The sequence below is a fragment of the Equus przewalskii genome, chromosome 13 (assembly GCF_037783145.1).
Source record: "Equus przewalskii isolate Varuska chromosome 13, EquPr2, whole genome shotgun sequence".
Lineage (NCBI taxonomy): Eukaryota > Metazoa > Chordata > Mammalia > Perissodactyla > Equidae > Equus > Equus przewalskii.
Window position 1 is genome coordinate 37,871,309 of NC_091843.1, and position 16,609 is coordinate 37,887,917.

The window sequence follows — 16,609 nt, forward strand, 5'->3', positions numbered from 1 at the left end:
AAAGAACTGTTCTGCTCCATTCTCCCCACTCCCCAGTCCGTTACCCACACAACAGCCTGAGTGCTCCTTCCAGAGCAAATCTGATCACATCACTCTCCTTCTTAAAAACCTTCAATACTCTTGCTGTTCTGTTATCTATTGCTGTATAAAAATACTACTCCAAAACTTAGTGGCTTAAAATGACAGCCATTTTATTATATCTCTTAAATCGTGGGTCAGGAATTCAGGCAGGGCTCAGCTGGGCAATTTTTCTGTTCCGTGGGGGCATCAACAGAGGTCAGTTGGTGGTATTCAGCTGGTGATGGGCTGATCTAAAGTCCAAGATGGCTTCACTTACATATATAGCACTTTGTTGGGGTGGCCTAGAAGGCTGGGTTTAGCTGGGACTATCAGCTGGAGCACCTACATGTGGCCGCTCCAGCATGGTGGTCTTAGGGTAGTTGGTTTTCTTATATGGTGGCTCATGGCTCCAAGAGTGAGAGTTCCAATGAACATGGTGGAAGCTGCACAGTGTTTCCTGGCCTGGCCTCAGAAGTCACATGGAATCATATTCACAGTACTATCTTGGTTGAAGCAGTTACAAGCCTGCCAAGTTTCAAGGAGAAGGGACAAAGACCCTGCCTCTCAATGGGAGGAGTACAGCCATGTCTTCAGAGAATGGCCTCTGTAGCGTGGCATGTGTGGCCATTCATGGGCTGGTCCTTGCTGGTCTCCTCTTTGCTCACTATTCTCCAACTCATATATTATGCTCTAAGGCTCCAGCCATCACTTGCAGCTTATGACTCTTTAGTAGTCTGAACTCTCTTGCTCTGTTGGATTTCTCCGTCTGTTTAGAATGGTCTTCTTATCCCTTCTTCATCTGAAAAAACTTCTATTTCCCTTCAGGACTTGGCTTAAGAGCTACTTCTTGCAGGAGGCCTTCCACGAATCTGTCAGTCTAGGTTAGGTGGCTTCTCATGTGGCCCAATAATACTCATTACTCAGTATTGTAATTGCTTGTTTAACAGCATACACCTCTCACTAAACTGAAAGTTATTAGAGCACAAGACTATGTCTTGTTCACCTTTTTATCTTTGGGATCCAACACAAGACTTAGCACATATTAATTGCTCAACAGATGTTTATTGAATCCCTTACTATCTCTCAGTCTCAATTTCCTCATTTGTAAATAAGAAAGTTGATTAATATCAGAGATGGCAAATAGGTTTATTCAATGTGCCATTGTCTCACTCAGTTGTTTCCTCAGCATGGAATTGAAAAGGTTTCTGAAGCTACAACTGGGCTCGTAAAAAAGAGGATCATGATCCATTAGTGATGTCTGCCATGGGCATAGCAGAGGGAAGAGGTAGTTTGTATGCCATGCATTTGACATGCCCAGATTAGATCACCTCTAGGGATTCTCCAACTTTATTAAAAAATTTTTTTGAAGTATATTTTAAAATTTTATGTACAAAGAGCTAGCATCATTTCTGTGGTAAAGCAGATGTCCTGGATGACCCATTCAAGAAAGTCTCACTTAGTCCAACTCAATGAAGCCTATGTCCTTCATGTAATGATGGAAACACTGATGGCATATATTGAGAGTATATTTCCGAATCAGACCTCGCAAGTTTGAGCAGATGTGGCAAGAATAAGAACACTGGCCGAATTTTCTTGGATGGCTCCAGTGGAGCTACTGGTGACCCATCTTGCTTTCTTGGATGCAAGCAGGCAAAAGTTCTCCAACTTTAAATGTCTGTTCATAGAACTATCTACATCATATCTACCTAGAATTCTAGAGTATTGGAGCTGGAAGTTTCCAATGGGGTTCCTCAGCCCAATATTCTCATTGCATAAATGAGAAAGCTAAGACTCAGAGGGAAAGTGATGCACCTGGGGTGAGAACCTGAGTCCAGGGTCAGAGCTAATATAAGGAATTAACTTGCACTCATGTAAGCAGAGCAGGAGTCGAGGTTTAGTACAGAGGCTGTAGACGCTAACCCTGCTCAGGGTTAATTTCCTTCCTGATCTACTCTGAGGTTTCAGACAACTTGGCAATAGAACAAACTGGCTTTGAATCCTGGGCACAGTCACTTACTAGCTGTGTGCTCTTGAGAAAATTACTTGACCTTTCTAAACTTCAGTTTCCCCTTCTGTAAGATGTGGGTAGTAGTCCTATCTATCACGTAAGTGAGATAATACAGGGAGGGCACTTTTCAATTGTTTCTGGGACGGGGGAGGACTCAAACATTAACTCATTAGTATTATGACCACTGCTACTATTATCACAAGGCTTTACCTGCCTTGCTCCCTGGAGGTGGCACAGAGGCCTGGGAAGCGTAGGTTTCAAGGCATCTGAATTCTCAGGGATGACTTGAGACTTGTTAAGAAAAATTTGAAGAGTCGCATTTTCCCTAATCAAAATGCTTTGAAACTGAACCCAGTGACAAATTGTGATTTGCACCTGGAAAATGTCTCTAGAGCACTGTCAGAGCAGTGACATTTTCATTCAGGATTTCTGTAAGGAAGGAAGGGAAGCTCATCTAACAGGCCAGAAGCTTTATCAGATCTAAGTAGTTTTGTTTTTGGGGAAGCGAGGGAAGAAATGGTAAATGTCAATAGAAAAACAATTGATTTCAGACAAATTATATATATGTATATATATATATATAAAATCAACCCATCAGGGGACAGGATCTGAGTCCCCTAGGGTTTGGGAGTTTGTCCCTAAATGTTGTGTAGTACTGAATTAAGGTAATCTGAGTTTGCGGTTTAAAAAATAAATCATGCGGGAAAAAACTCAATAGAGGGTGATTATTGCAGAGGCTGGCGCTGTGGTGAGAACTTGGGGAGTGGCAGGCATGGTTAGGTGTTGATCTAATTTCTGGAGGGCTAATGCACGAAGCTCTCCAGGCAACAATGACAAATGCACTTCTATCATCTCCATATTAAATTTAGTATCAAGGAAAGGGGCACTTCTCTCTTCAATTTCATTGGAATGTGATTAACATGGATATGAAAAAAGTTAAAGGAAACAGAATTTGATTTGAACTTCATAGTCTATCTCAGAGTGAAAATTAAGATGTATTTGTAGGATTTTCGTGGATAAGTTTCCAGGGACTCTAAACTGTGATTGAACCAATTCTATCTTGTACTTTTCCTCCCTCCCTTTCCCCTATCCTGGAGGTTTAAGTCTGCTGAGAATGAAGCAAAAGGAAGGAAGAGATAAGCCTGTGGAGAGCGAGGAGGATGCCATGCTGGGGGTGGGGAAGAAAGCTGCTTTGGCAACACTGCGGTGTGAAGGATTTCAGGCTGGTGTAGACAGGGGAAATGAACCCCTTGGTTGGGAATAAACCCTTTGTCAGCATGAGAATGGGGTTCTCTGATTTGGAACAAGAGAGTTGGATGCAACCAAGAAGGAGGATCTCTAAAAAAATTGTAAATCTAGTGGTCAGCAGTTGGCTTTAGTGCTGGCATGCAATTTTGTTGGCAGTCGTCCAGGTGGGGATAACTCCAAATCATTTTCTTCCTCCAGTCCCTCTCTCTCACTTTCCAACTAAAACAGTTTGGATTCAAAGACTGAGAACTTGAAAAGTCATCTATGGGCATCTGCACCTGGAAAGATCTCTTCTCTCCTGAGGTTCTCTCCCTCAATTTAATAATTTTGGGAATAGTGAAGGAAAGAAAAAGGAGGAGGGGAATGGGGACTCCTCTGCTTTGACAATGAAGGCACCTGTAGCTTCCGTATCGTACATCTTGAAAAGAGGCTGTGCTTTGTAGCTTTCACCCCATGGTGTTGCAGATTTACTTTTTATAACAGAGATGCTTTTTCGGAGTGTGCTTACAAATTTATCTCCTCCTTTAGGGAGGCACCTTCTTTGAACATGCTCTACCTTTAGTAAGTAATTTAAGAAACACAGACCCTTGGTCTGGCTAAACACTAGAAAATAGTGTAATTAAAGGGATGTGTTTACTTGGGAAATTGACCCAGAGCCCAATTTAGCATCATCATCCAGGCCAGACAGGGCTAGGCTGACGTCAGCAGGAGTCTGGCTGCCTCAGGAGTTGGGGACAGAGCTTGCTTGATTAAGATCTTTCCTGGGAAATGGAATTAAGCCTAATGATTTCCAATGGAAGGGACTGCTAATTGGGGAGGCAATGCTGCTTAATTGGGACACCTGCAGGTAATTAAAGGCTCCCTCCCAATGGCCTTCTCTATACTTAGGATTCTGGGAGTTAAGACAATGTGGAGAATATAGGCATTCTCAGCTCCTGCGCTGCATCTCCCCTTGATCCTCTGTCCAAGGCCACTCAACTAGGTCACCCTTCTGCTCCTTGACAAACAGTGCTTCAAGTGAGGTCTTCCATGGATCCTCAGGAGCTTGGGTGAGTTTAGGTATCTGGAGCTAAACTGCTCACAGGGAGTCTAGTGAGCTCCCTGGAAATGGGAGAAAAAGGCAATGAGGTAACGTGGCAGTGCCTAGGAGTGCCCTGTGTTTTGATCTTGACACCCAGACTGCAGAGACCTCTGTATCAAGCTGCTCTGGCTGAATGGGACTTAGGGTTGAAGATGTCACTTTCTGCAGAGATGGGCAGGCCCAGCTCCAGCCCCATGTGGGAAGGCAGCGCTGATGGAAAATACTCCGGATTAGGAACTGGATAACTGATTTCTAGATCCAAGTCTACTGCCAACTGGCATTGTGACTCTTACCTCTTTAGGCTTCAGTTTTCTCAACTGTAAAGTCAGTATGATTCTACCTAATCATGGACAATGCAGAGATCCTTTCATTCTGGATTCTGGGTAAGGGATTGAAGAAGGATGAAATTTTAATGTATGTTCTAAGGAACTCAGTCTAGTGAGGTAGACAAATCTGTAAATCAACACGTACCATTTGGTGTTACATGTCCTACTGGACAATGGAGGAGGAGATTAGTTATCAGAGAAGATCAGAGAAGTCTTCAGAGGAGGGTAACATTTAAGTGACTGGGGTTTTTTTTGAAGTTTCCTTTTTTTTTATTGAGTCCATAATAGTTTACCTCATTGCGAAATTTCAATTGTACATTATTTCTTGTCCATCACCATATAAGTGCTCCCCTTCATCCCCTGTGCCCATCCCCCATGCCCTGTCCCCTGGTAACCACTGAACTGTTTTCTTTGTCCATGTGTTTATCTTCCACATAAGAATGAAGTCATATGGTGTTTGTCTTTCTCAGCCTGGCTTATTTCGCTTAACATAATCCCTGCCAGGTCCATCCATGTTGCTGCAAATGGGATGATTTTGTCTTTTTTTATGGCTGAGTAGTATTCCATTGTATATATATATATATATCCCACATCTTCTTTATCCAATCATTGGTTGATGGGCAACTGGGTTGCTTCCATGTCTTGGCTATTGCGAATGATGCTGCAATGAACATAAGGGTCCATAGGTCACTTTGGATTGTTGATTTCAAGTTGTTTGGATAGATACCCAGTAGTGAAATAGCTGGGTCATATGGTATTTCTATTTTTATTTTTTTGAGGAATCTCCATACTGTTTTCCATAGTGGCTGCACCAGTTTGCATTCCCACCAGCAGCGTATGAGAGTTCCCTTTTCTCCACACCATCTCCAACATTTGTTATTTTTAGTCTTAGTGATTATAGCCATTTTAACAGGCATAAGGTGGTATCTTAGTGTAGTTTTGATTTGTGTTTCCCTGATGATTAGTGATGTTGGACATCTTTTCATGTGTTTATTGGCCAGCTGTATATCTTCTTTGGAAAAATGTCTGCCTGTTTTTTGATCAAACTTTGTTTTTCGGTTGTTCAATTGTGTGAGTTCTTTATATATTGAGGACATTAACCCCTTGTCGGATACATGATTTGCAAATATTTTCTCCCAATTGGTGGCTTGTTTTTGTTTTGATCCTAGTTTCTTTTGTCTTGCAGAAGCTCTTTAGTCCCACTTGTTTATCTTTTCTTTTTTTCCCATTGTCCGAGGAGACATGGTATTTGAAAAGACCCTTTTGAGTTCAACATCAAAGAGTCTACTACCTATACTTTCTTCCAGAAAAGTTTATGATTTCAGAACTTATCTTCAAGTCTTTGATCCATTTTGAGTTTATTTTAGTGTATGACATGAGATAATGGTCTACTTTCATTCTTTTGCAAATGGTTGTCCAGTTTTCCCAACACCATTTATTGAAGAGACTATCTTTTCTCATTGTATGTTCTTGGCATCTTTGTTGAAGATTAGCTGTCCTTAGATGTGTGGTTTTATTTCTGGGCTTTCAGTTCTGTTCCATTGATCTGTGTACCTGTTTTTGTACCAGTACCATGCTGTTTTGATCACTATTGCTTTGTAGTACATTTTGAAGTCAGGGATTGTGATGCCTCTGGCTTTGCTTTTTTTTTTTCTCAGGATTGCTTCAGCAATTTGGGGTCTTTGGTTGCCCCATATGAATTTTATGATTCTTTGTTCTATTTCTGTGAAGAATGTCATTGGGATTCTGATTGGGATTACATTGAATCTGTAGATTGCTTTGGGTAGTATGGACATTTTAACTATGTTCATTCATCCAATCCATGTGCATGGAATCTCTTTCCATTTCTTTATGTCGTTATCTATTTCTTTCAATAATATCTTATAGTTTTCATTGTGTAAGTCCTTCACCTCCTTGGTTAAATTTATTCCTAGGTATTTTATTCTTTTTGTTGCAATTGTAAATGGGATTGTATTCTTTAGTTCTCTTTCTGTAAGTTCGTTATTAGAGTATAGAAATGCAACTGATTTTTGTAAGTTGATTTTCTATCCTGCAAATTTACTGTAGTTGTTGAATATTTCTAATAGTTTTCCAACGGATTCTTTAGGGTTTTCTATATATAAGATCATGTCTGCAAACAGCAAGAGTTTCACTTCTTCATTTCCTACTTGGATTCCTTTCATTCCTTTCTCTTGCCTAATTGCTCTGGCCAAAACCTTCAGTACTATGTTGGATAAGAGTGGTGAGAGTGGGCAGCCTTGTCTTGTTCCTGTTCTCAGAGGGATGGCATTCAGTTTTTCTCCATTGAGTATGATGTTGGCTGTGGGTTTGTCATATATAGCCTTTATTATGTTGACGTAATTTTCTTCTATGCCTATTTTTGTTAACAGTTTTTTTAAAATCATAAATGGCTGTTAGATCTTGTCAGATGCTTTCTCTTTGTCTATTGAGATGATCATGTGGTTTCTATTCCTCATTTTGTTAATGTGGTGTATCACATTGATTGAATTGTGAATGTTGAACCATCCCTGCGTCCCTGGTATAAATCCAACTTGATCATGATGTATGATCTTTCTGATATATTGCCATATTTGGGTCACCAATATTTTGTTGAGGGTTTTTGCATCTATGTTCATCAGTGATATTGGCCTGTAGGTTTCCTTTTTTGTGTTGTCCTTGTCAGGCTTTGGTAACAGAGTGATGTTGGCCTTGTAGAATGTGTTAGGAAGCATTCTGTCTTTGCTAATTTTTTGGTATAGCTTGAGAAAGATAGATATTAAATCCTCTCCGAAAGTTTGGTAGAATTCTCCAGGGAAGCTGTCTGGGCCTGGGCTTTTATTCTTTGGCATGCTTTTGATTACTGTTTCAATCTCTTTACTTGTGATTGGTCTATTTGGATTATCTATTTCTTCTTGATGCTGCTTTGGGAGGTTGTAAGAGTCTGAGAGTTTATCCATTTCTTCTAGATTGTCCATTTTGTTGGCATATTGCTTTTTGTAGTATTCTCTTATAATCTTTTGTATTTCTGTGGTATCCATTGTAATTTCTCCTCTTTCATTACTAATTTTATTTATCTGGGCTTTCTCTTTTTCCTTTGTGAGTTCAGCTAGGGGTTTGCTAATTTTGTTTATCTTCTCAAAGAACCTTTGTTTCATTGATCCTGTCTACTGCCTTTTTTTGTTTCAATAGTATTTATTTCTGCTCTGATTTTTATTATTTCTCTCCTTCTTCTGACTTTGGGCTTTGTTCTTCTTTTTCTAATTCGATTAGGTGTAGTTGGAGATTGCTTATTTGGGATATTTCTTGTTTGTTAAGGTGAACCTGTATTGTGGTGAATTTCCCTCTTAGTACTGCTTTTGCTGCATTCCATGTGAGTTCGTATGATATGTTTTCATTTTCATTTGTCTCCAGATATTTTTTGATTTCTCCTTTAATTTCTTTGGTGATCCATTGGTTGTTCAGTCTCCACATCTTTGTCCCTTTCTCAGCTTTTTTCTTGTAATTAATTTCTAGCTTCATAGTATTGTGATTAGAAAAGAAACTTGTCGTTATTTGAATCTTCTTAACTTTATTGAAGCTTGCCTTGTTTCCCAACATATGGTCTATCCTTGAGAACGTTCCTTGTGCTCTTGAGATGAATGTGTATTCTGCTGTATTGGATGGAGTGTTCCATATATATCTATTAAATCCAGCTGGTCTTGCTTTTCATTTAATTCCAATGTTTCCTTGTTGACTTTCTGTCTGGGTGTTCTATCCATTGATGTGAGTGGAGTGTTGAGGTCCCCTACTATTATTGTGTTATTATTAATATCTCCTTTCAGATTTGTTAATACTTGCTTTATGTACTTTGTCCTGTGTTGGGTGCATAGATATTTATAAGTGTTATGTCTTGGTGGAGTGTCCCTTTTATCATTATATACTGCTCCTCTTTGTCTCTCTTTGCCTGTCTTATCTTGAAGTCTACTTTGTCTGAGATAAGTATTGCAACACCTGCTTTCTTTTGTTTGCTATTAGCTCAGAGTATTGTCTTCCATCCCTTCACTCTGAGCCTGTGTTTGTTGTTGGAGCTGAGATGTGTTTTCTGGAGGCAGCATGCTGTTGGGTCTTGTTCTTTAACACTCTGTTCTTTAGCCACTCTCTGTCTTCTTATTGGAGAATTCAATCCATTTACACTTAGGGTGATTATTAATACATGAGAGCTTAGTACAGCCATTTTATCACTCATTTTCCAGTTCTCCTGCATTTCCTTTGTTTCTTGTCCTGTCTATTTCTGTCTACCAGTTGAATTATGTAGTTTTTTTTATGTTGGGCTTCTTAGTTTTCTCCTTATTTATTATTTGTTTCTCTGTTCTTCTTTTTTGTTTAGTGGTTACTGTGAGGTTTGTATGCAAAATTTTGTAGATAAGATAGTCTGTTTTCTGATGGCCTCTTATTTCCTTAAACTAAACTGATTCAGTTCCCTTCCTGTTCCCCTCCTAAGCTGTTTTTCTCATATCTTATTCCATCTTGTGTTGTGAGTTTGTGGTTAAAATGACAAGATTATCTTTTTAAGTGACTGTTTTGAGAGAAGAAGCTTTATGAACGGATAAGGCAGAGGGAGAAAGGATTCCAGGCAGAGAAAACAAAGGCACAGGCATGCAAACCCTATGGCACATTCCAAGATTTGTCACTGGTTGTGCATTTCTGTTGAGTGGGAAGGATGTGCATTGTGGGGAAAGAAAAGAGTGGGGAGAATACGAGACAGTGGGGGTCACAGGGGATGGATCATGGAAGGCCATGCATGTTGCTTTAGGGAGCTTGGTTGGACTTTCTCTAATAGGCAGCAGATGGTTGTTGAAGAGTGTTCAGTTTGGGAGTGACAGAATCACACCTGAGTTTGAGAAAAGTCACTCTGATAGAAGTGGTAGTGGTCCCAATCAGGGAGCTGGAATGGAGGAGCAAGGCTGGAGGCAGGGAGACTGCTACAAAAGTCCAAAAGACAAGTGGTGAGTCTCTAAATTCAGGCATAGGCAGTGGGAAGGGAGAAGAGGGAACAATTTGAGTTCGTACCACCAATTGCTTTGTTTGCTAGTGTTTGTATCTTTAAGCTTCTGAGAACTCCGGAATCACAAGCCTTATGTTAGCCCTTGCTTCCCCTTGTTCACGCTTCTTGACCTGCTCTAACCCCTTGCTCTGCAGAGAGAGGCTCCTGGGACCTGCCTTTCTGAAGGATACTTTGGTGAGGTTTGGGCCTCCTCACCCAATGTCCTTAGACAAGAGGAGTGGGATAGGACAAAAATATGGGGCCTCTGGCTTCCCCAGGAGGCTCAGGAAAGAGAGGTCTGGCAACAAGGGGAACCAAGCCCAGTGTTTGAGGTTCAGCGGGTTTGGAAAAAATGCCTGATTGAAAAGCAGCCGAGATGGGGAAGCACAAAGGTGAGATGGAGCTGTGCTAATTGCAGCTTCATGGAGGTCATCATCTCATGTTCTCTCCTTTCATACCTGGCAGTTTGGGTAACAGGCAGAGTATTCCTGCCTCAATAGAGAAGGTAGGGACTTATTTCCAGTTTTTTTGAAAAGCTGTTTCCAAGGGTTAGGTCACCTTAAAGGCTAGGTACAGAGTGTTGGTGCCAATGCAGATTCTTGGGACTAAAGTTATTACCTTCTATGCCTCATCAAAAAGTGTCTTCAGTGTTGAAGTTTTTTGAAGTGTTCAGTTATGATTCTCCATAAAGTGCCTCTGTGAATACCCGGTGTGCAGAGTATGAGTTAACTGGGATGAAGGAAGCTAGATGGGGAATTTTCTTGCCTTTCTATATGAAAAATCGGAGCTCCATCTCTCCTCCTAACTCTTACAGCACTGACTGTATGGACCACCCCTTAGCAAAGATTGAGATGGGTATATGAGTGTGTCCATGTGAAAAGTATTGGTTGGTACATTTTCAGAATTCTCATTCCAAAGTGAAGTTCAGTTTCTTTCAACTTGTTTTGTTTCCTCCTGAGGTCCTAAGTTAGAAGAACCCCATCAGAATAGGAGTCTGAAAGAGGCTTTCCTGTTAGGGGAACAACATGTTGACTTTCTCCCTCCAGCCTCTTGAGGTCAGGAGCCTACGTTTTCTCCTGTGGCCTCCATGTGCCCGGGCAGAGTGAAGCATCCAGCAGTCCTTTAGGACAAGATTTACCATTGACCATGTGAGACTGATGTCACCAATGGTGTGGGTGAGTTAGCCTTATTACCTTGGTATATACTTGTTGGATGAATGAATGAATTTACTTTATTCTAGGGACGTGTTTCTGAAAATGGAAAAGTAGGAACTGTGCTACAAAGTTATGCCCAGACATCTTCCCAAAACCATAGAAAGAGGTGTCCTGCATCATAAGTAACTTCCCATTGCACTTAAATAAAATCCAACCCCCTTTCTGTGGCCTGCCTGGTCAGGCATAATCCAGCCTCTGTGGACTTCTGTGGCCTCATCTTGCTTTGCTGTCCTGTTTGTTGGTTCTGTTTCAGCTGCACTAACCACTTGTCACAGTCTCACCCTAGGGACACGGCACAGACTGTTCTTCTGACTGGGATGCTCTTTTCCTCCATGTTCAGCTAATTCTCACTTATCCTTCAAGGCCTAGGGAGGCCTTGTCAGACCCCTAATCTAAATTAGGCTCCTCTCTCCACTCCATCATCCACACCACACTCTCTCTTGACAGCCCTTATTAAAATTTGTTGGGCCATGTCTACATGTGAGATTATTGGCTTAGTTGGTCTCTCTGACTAGACTCTAAACTCCTGAGGACAGGCACCTTGTCTGTCTTATTCTCCACTAAATTCTAGTGCCCAGCATAGTGCCTGGCACATAGTAGGTGCTTAACCAATGTGTTTTGAGGAAATGAGTGACCGATGTTGATTTTTAATCCAGAGTGGCAGCCAAGGTGGGCTGAACTGGGAGGCATTAGCTTAACTGCAGACAGCCTAACAATCATGGCCACAATGCTTCTAGAACTTTCCTGCATCTACTCTATAGAGGCCATCAGAGTGGGGCAAAAAGGTTCATGTCAGGGCTGTGATAGTTCTGATTCAACAGTAGTTCTGCTTTTGCTTCTCCCATCCTCTCTGAGTCCTGAAACTGCCCTTGGTATTTTCTTCTGTCCCTGCAGGGTTGGGTGGTCTGATGGGCTGGGAGCCAGGGTGAGGAGGGAGGAGGGCAGAAATTGTTTGGACAGATTGGAGGCTGGCAGAGCAGTTTTCTTAGCAGGATGTCTGTTGATGAAATACCTGAAGCCCATTGTGAGAGGTTATTAATCTCAATTAAATGTGATTAGGATGTAATTAGATTTGGGCTGAGACTGTCCAAATGAAGTCTGGTCCGCTTGATAGTCTACTCAGCATCAGGCTTGTTTTATACTGGCTGGCGTCCACTTCGGGACAGAAGGACAGCCTCCAGCACCTCTGGGAAGGAGGGTCCAGGTTCCATGAATATTCAGGCCCCCAGCCCAAGGAGGCTTCACAGATTGCAGGGGTCTAACTGCTGCTGGCTTCTTGGGAAGGTGTGATGTTCACTACAAGGAGATTATTAATCATCACGATTATGGGATTATTACCTTAAAAAATGCCACTTTTATCATCTTCCCAGTGAGGATGTATTAGAGAGGACTTGGTACTCAGTGTTGAGCCAGGGGAGCAAGCTGGCAGGAGTAGCTTTCAGGCTCTTGCCAAAGGCCAGGTAGATTCCTGAACAGACAGGAGTGTAGTCCTGACCTGGCAGGCTGCTCAGGGCCCCAGCTGTTGAAAATCACAGCTCAGCCTGTTGTTATCATAGGGGACAATGAATGGGGTTATTAGCATGTGGGCCAGACAGGCTGGGCCAACCATAAAACTATTAGTACAAGCCTGGACTCAGAACCACAGAGGCCTGGGGAGCCATTAGCCACTGAGAAAAATGCTAACAGTCAAATCCCTGCTTTTGTCCATAATATGTGGCCTGAAAGTATAGGTGAAAATCAAAACTGAAAAGTCGGAAGTTGAACAATAGACCTACATCTTATAAGAGTGTCTCTGTTCTCAGAGAACTGAAAATATAACAAAATCCTTAACAACTCTTATTGTTTAAACAAAGTCTTACATAATGTGGCCATGTTTGATGTGTGTTATTTTAAAAAACAAAATTTACTTTTATCAAAGCTATGTATGCTTGATCATTAAAAAGCTTATAAAGAAAAGTAGCAGTCAATTGTCCCACCCCTCCTCCCTTTTCAGTTCTGTCCCCAGAGTCAACTACTTTCAACCCCTTTAATATTTCTTTGGGAGTTTACCTTTATATTTATAAATAATTTTCTAATATTGCCATTTCTTGATTTACCCCTTTTGGACATGATTGAATTCTTGCTAGAGTACAGGTAGGTTTAGAATGCTTACATACATCCTCCTACCCACTTCCACGCCCACCTCACTGCCACCTCCTCATTCTTCCAGGATAATACATATGTCTTTGGTTGAGTTAGAAGTCTGTGGTTACATTATTATGATTATGTAAACATAGTTCATTGATAAGCCACCTACAGTACAATGGTTGTTTTCTTTTTTGGGGAATTTTTATTTTGTTTTTCCTAGCGTTAATGTCTTTTCCCCCCCTATTTTTTACTTGCAGAGTTTTCTTTTTACATAACCTTAATTTATCTTTCTTTAGTCATCTTCACACTTCTATCAAAATTTTTTTCTAAATACTCACATACATGGATAGTCTATCAATTCTGTGTTGTTTTCCTTCTAGAGTCCTCCTTCCTGGAAACATCCATCTTCCTGCCTCTGACTTGGACTGATTGTTCTCCAGGCCTGTGGCACAGCATCACCCAGGGATACCACGGCTATTCTGCTTTGGATTCCCTGCTTGAGTTTTGAGCTCTTCCAAGTCTGAAAATGAATGATAGTGCTCACACGAATGATAGTTTAGCTGGTTATTGAAATCTCAGGTTAAAAACTCATTTCAAAGCATTGCTCCATTGTCTTCTGCATCCCATGTTCCATTCTCTCCTTTACTTTGGCCTCTCTAGAAAAGAGGAAACTAAGTGAGAGCTCAACTTTTGGGGTAAATTCTTTATCTTTGTTTTCCAAACCTTCCATTGACTTTTTAAATTGGGCTATCTTGTTTTGAAGTTCTTTCTTGCACTTTATTCACTTAAAAAAGAATCCTATTTTGTTTCTTGGATGCAATACCTTATTTTCTATTCACATTTGAGGTTTACTTCTCTTTATTAGCTCAGTTTTCCTGGTTCTTTCCTTTTTTCTGTTCGTTTTGTTCTGTCTTTTGTATTGGAGGAATTCCTCAAATGTTAATGATCCTTGGTTGGCTGTTAATATTTAACAGTGGGTCCTACAAAGCTGTTTGACATGCATATGTGCACTCGCAGTATGAATGTGTGATTGGTCAGTTCATAGGTTTAACTGTAGTGACACCAGGCAAATGTGGGAATCTGGCCATCTTTTCTTTGGATATGACTCCTTTAGCTTCTGGCCTAGGAGGAGAATGCCTTCTTTCTACCTTTCTGGTAACAGGGTGGAGGAAGAGAGACTGCAGACTTTGAGTTAATCTACCTGCTTCTCTAATGTGCCTGAGGTTCTTGAGTCCTGAGCCTGTCTGGATTAATTTCTGCAGAGAATAAGCCTTTGGGGGTAGGGTGAGTGGAGTTAGTCAGCTAACTCTTTGGGGTTGTGGAGGGAATCTTGGGGCACAATACTTCTGTATTGCAACCTTCAAGAAGGTTTCCTGTTTTCAGCTTTGTGCTGCAAAATCCCCACCTTCTGCCTTTCATGGCACCTAGAACCTTATATCCTGAGCCTTTCTGGGGTTCTGTGTTCGGGGAGGGAGGATGGTATTCGTTTATGTATCATTGTATCTCTGTCTTGTTGGCACATGGGTCGTGGCTTTGTTTGCCCTGCCGTGCAAGTTCCCAATCCTCCATCTACTTTTTTTTTTGAGGAGGATTAGCCCTGAGCTAACTGCTAGCCATCCTCCTCTTTTCGCTGAGGAAGCCTGGCCCTAAGCTAACATCCATGCCCATCTGTCTCCACTTTATATGTGGGACACCTACCACAGCGTGGTGTGCCAAGTGATGCCATGTCTGCACCTGGTATCCGAACTGATGTACCCCGGGCCACCGAAGCAGAAAGTGCGAACTTAACCGCTGCACCACTGGGTTGGCCCCCTCCATCCACTTTCTGCCTTTCTGAAATTTGTGGAAAATTTTCTTTCAATGATATATCCTTTCTCATTCCCTTTTCTCTTGAGTAAGTGTACTTTAAAAAAATTACTATTATTTTAGTGGAGTTTTCAGAGAGAGAAGAGATAAATTCCTGTGGTCATTGGTCATATTTAACTGGAAGTCTTATGTTTATGTTTTTGTTCTTTTTCAAAAAAATTAAACATGTAGTTGTTTGTTTTAAGTCCAATGAGTACTATGGGGATTAAAGATGTACCGTTTTTGGCTCACCAAATAATTCTCATTGTTTTCTACATTGCACAAAGTTTATATGATTTTTTTCCTTTAGTAATAGGCCTTTGGTTTTTCCCCCCATAATCTAATATTCAAGTATTTGTAAAAATAAGGAATTACCCACAAATGAGGTAAAACTAACACAACTCAACCATTGTTTGGGGAGCGAGGCCATCCGGTAACAGCTTGAAGCATTTGTCCATCAGATAGGACAGTCCAACTTTGGAGTACAAGGACAGTCTAGAGATAACAACTTATAAGGCACAAAAGTCACAGACATGGACATTAAGGATCGTTAGTAGGTACAAGAGTTCAAAAAGTGAGGTTTCCATGTGCTTCTCATCAACTGCCTTCCCCTCCAGTGTGTCCACATGAGTCTAGCAACCCCACTAGCTGGAGATCTTTTCATTCTTCAGCACTGAGCCCAGATAGTCCCTCCAGTGGGAAAACTTCCTTCTCTATCCTGGGCAGGGACAATTGCTCCTTATATACTTTGCTCATGCTTTCCTTCTCAAACCCTCTTGTGGTTTCCAAATGCTCCTCTGTGAACTGGTGCTGAGCTCTGTGGGTATACAGTATACACACGATGTGAAGTTCCACCTCTTCTTTCTTGGTAAACAATGCCATTTATTCTGATGCTTCCCTTTATTATTATTCTTAAACAGTGGTGAAATGTCTTTTCTTTTATAAAATGATCATGATAGTAGATGGTGGTCAAGCAAATGTTTATTTGGCAAAATAACAGGTTGGAGACACCAGAAACTGAGCTCTGAATTAGGGGGCTGGTATGTCACACAGAAGCAGTCATCCCAATAAAGCATGAATGGACTTAGCTACATCCTCTCCCCTTAGCTTTTGCCTTTCTCACAGCAGATGTCTCTCTCATGAGTTTCCATTCCTGGACTGTGTGTGTACGGTCCTTAGAAGATACTCAGTACATCGCTGTAATTAACAGATGAGCTGGTCAGATTCTCTGGACACTGGATTAAGCTCAAGGGCTTGCCTTCAGGGGGTCAGCATTCCTAGTGTGGGACTCAGGTCTTGATATTAAAGCCCTTTTTGCATGTTCTGTGCTGAGGCACTTCCCTGCCCTGCTGCCCCACCTGCAGCTTTCATAGGGCGGCAAGGTGACGCTTGGCAGCATCACAGGGATCAAAATTTTTCCAGCGTTTCCTCCTCCTTCCTCCTCAGTATAACGTGCATCCTTCCCTTGCCTCTCCCACTGAGCTGTAAGTTCCTTAAGGGGTCCTATTTGATTCATCACCACATCCTTGCTTTCTTCTGGCAACCAACCCAGTGCCTGGAACATGGTAGGCACTCAGTGTTTGTAAATTGTAAATAATCACGCCTAAAATTTTTATAGTGTATATAATTTGCAACTGCCTCCATGCTTTAGCCATTTACTTGAAATAAACAAATGAA

At 41.3% G+C, this 16,609-nt stretch overlaps 1 pseudogene; it reads right to left on the reverse strand.

The window, feature by feature from the left end:
• Positions 1-1,516: 1,516 nt before the first annotated feature.
• LOC103546910 (small ribosomal subunit protein uS14-like) lies at positions 1,517-1,687 on the reverse strand (annotated as a pseudogene).
• Between the last annotated feature and the right edge of the window lie 14,922 nt (positions 1,688-16,609).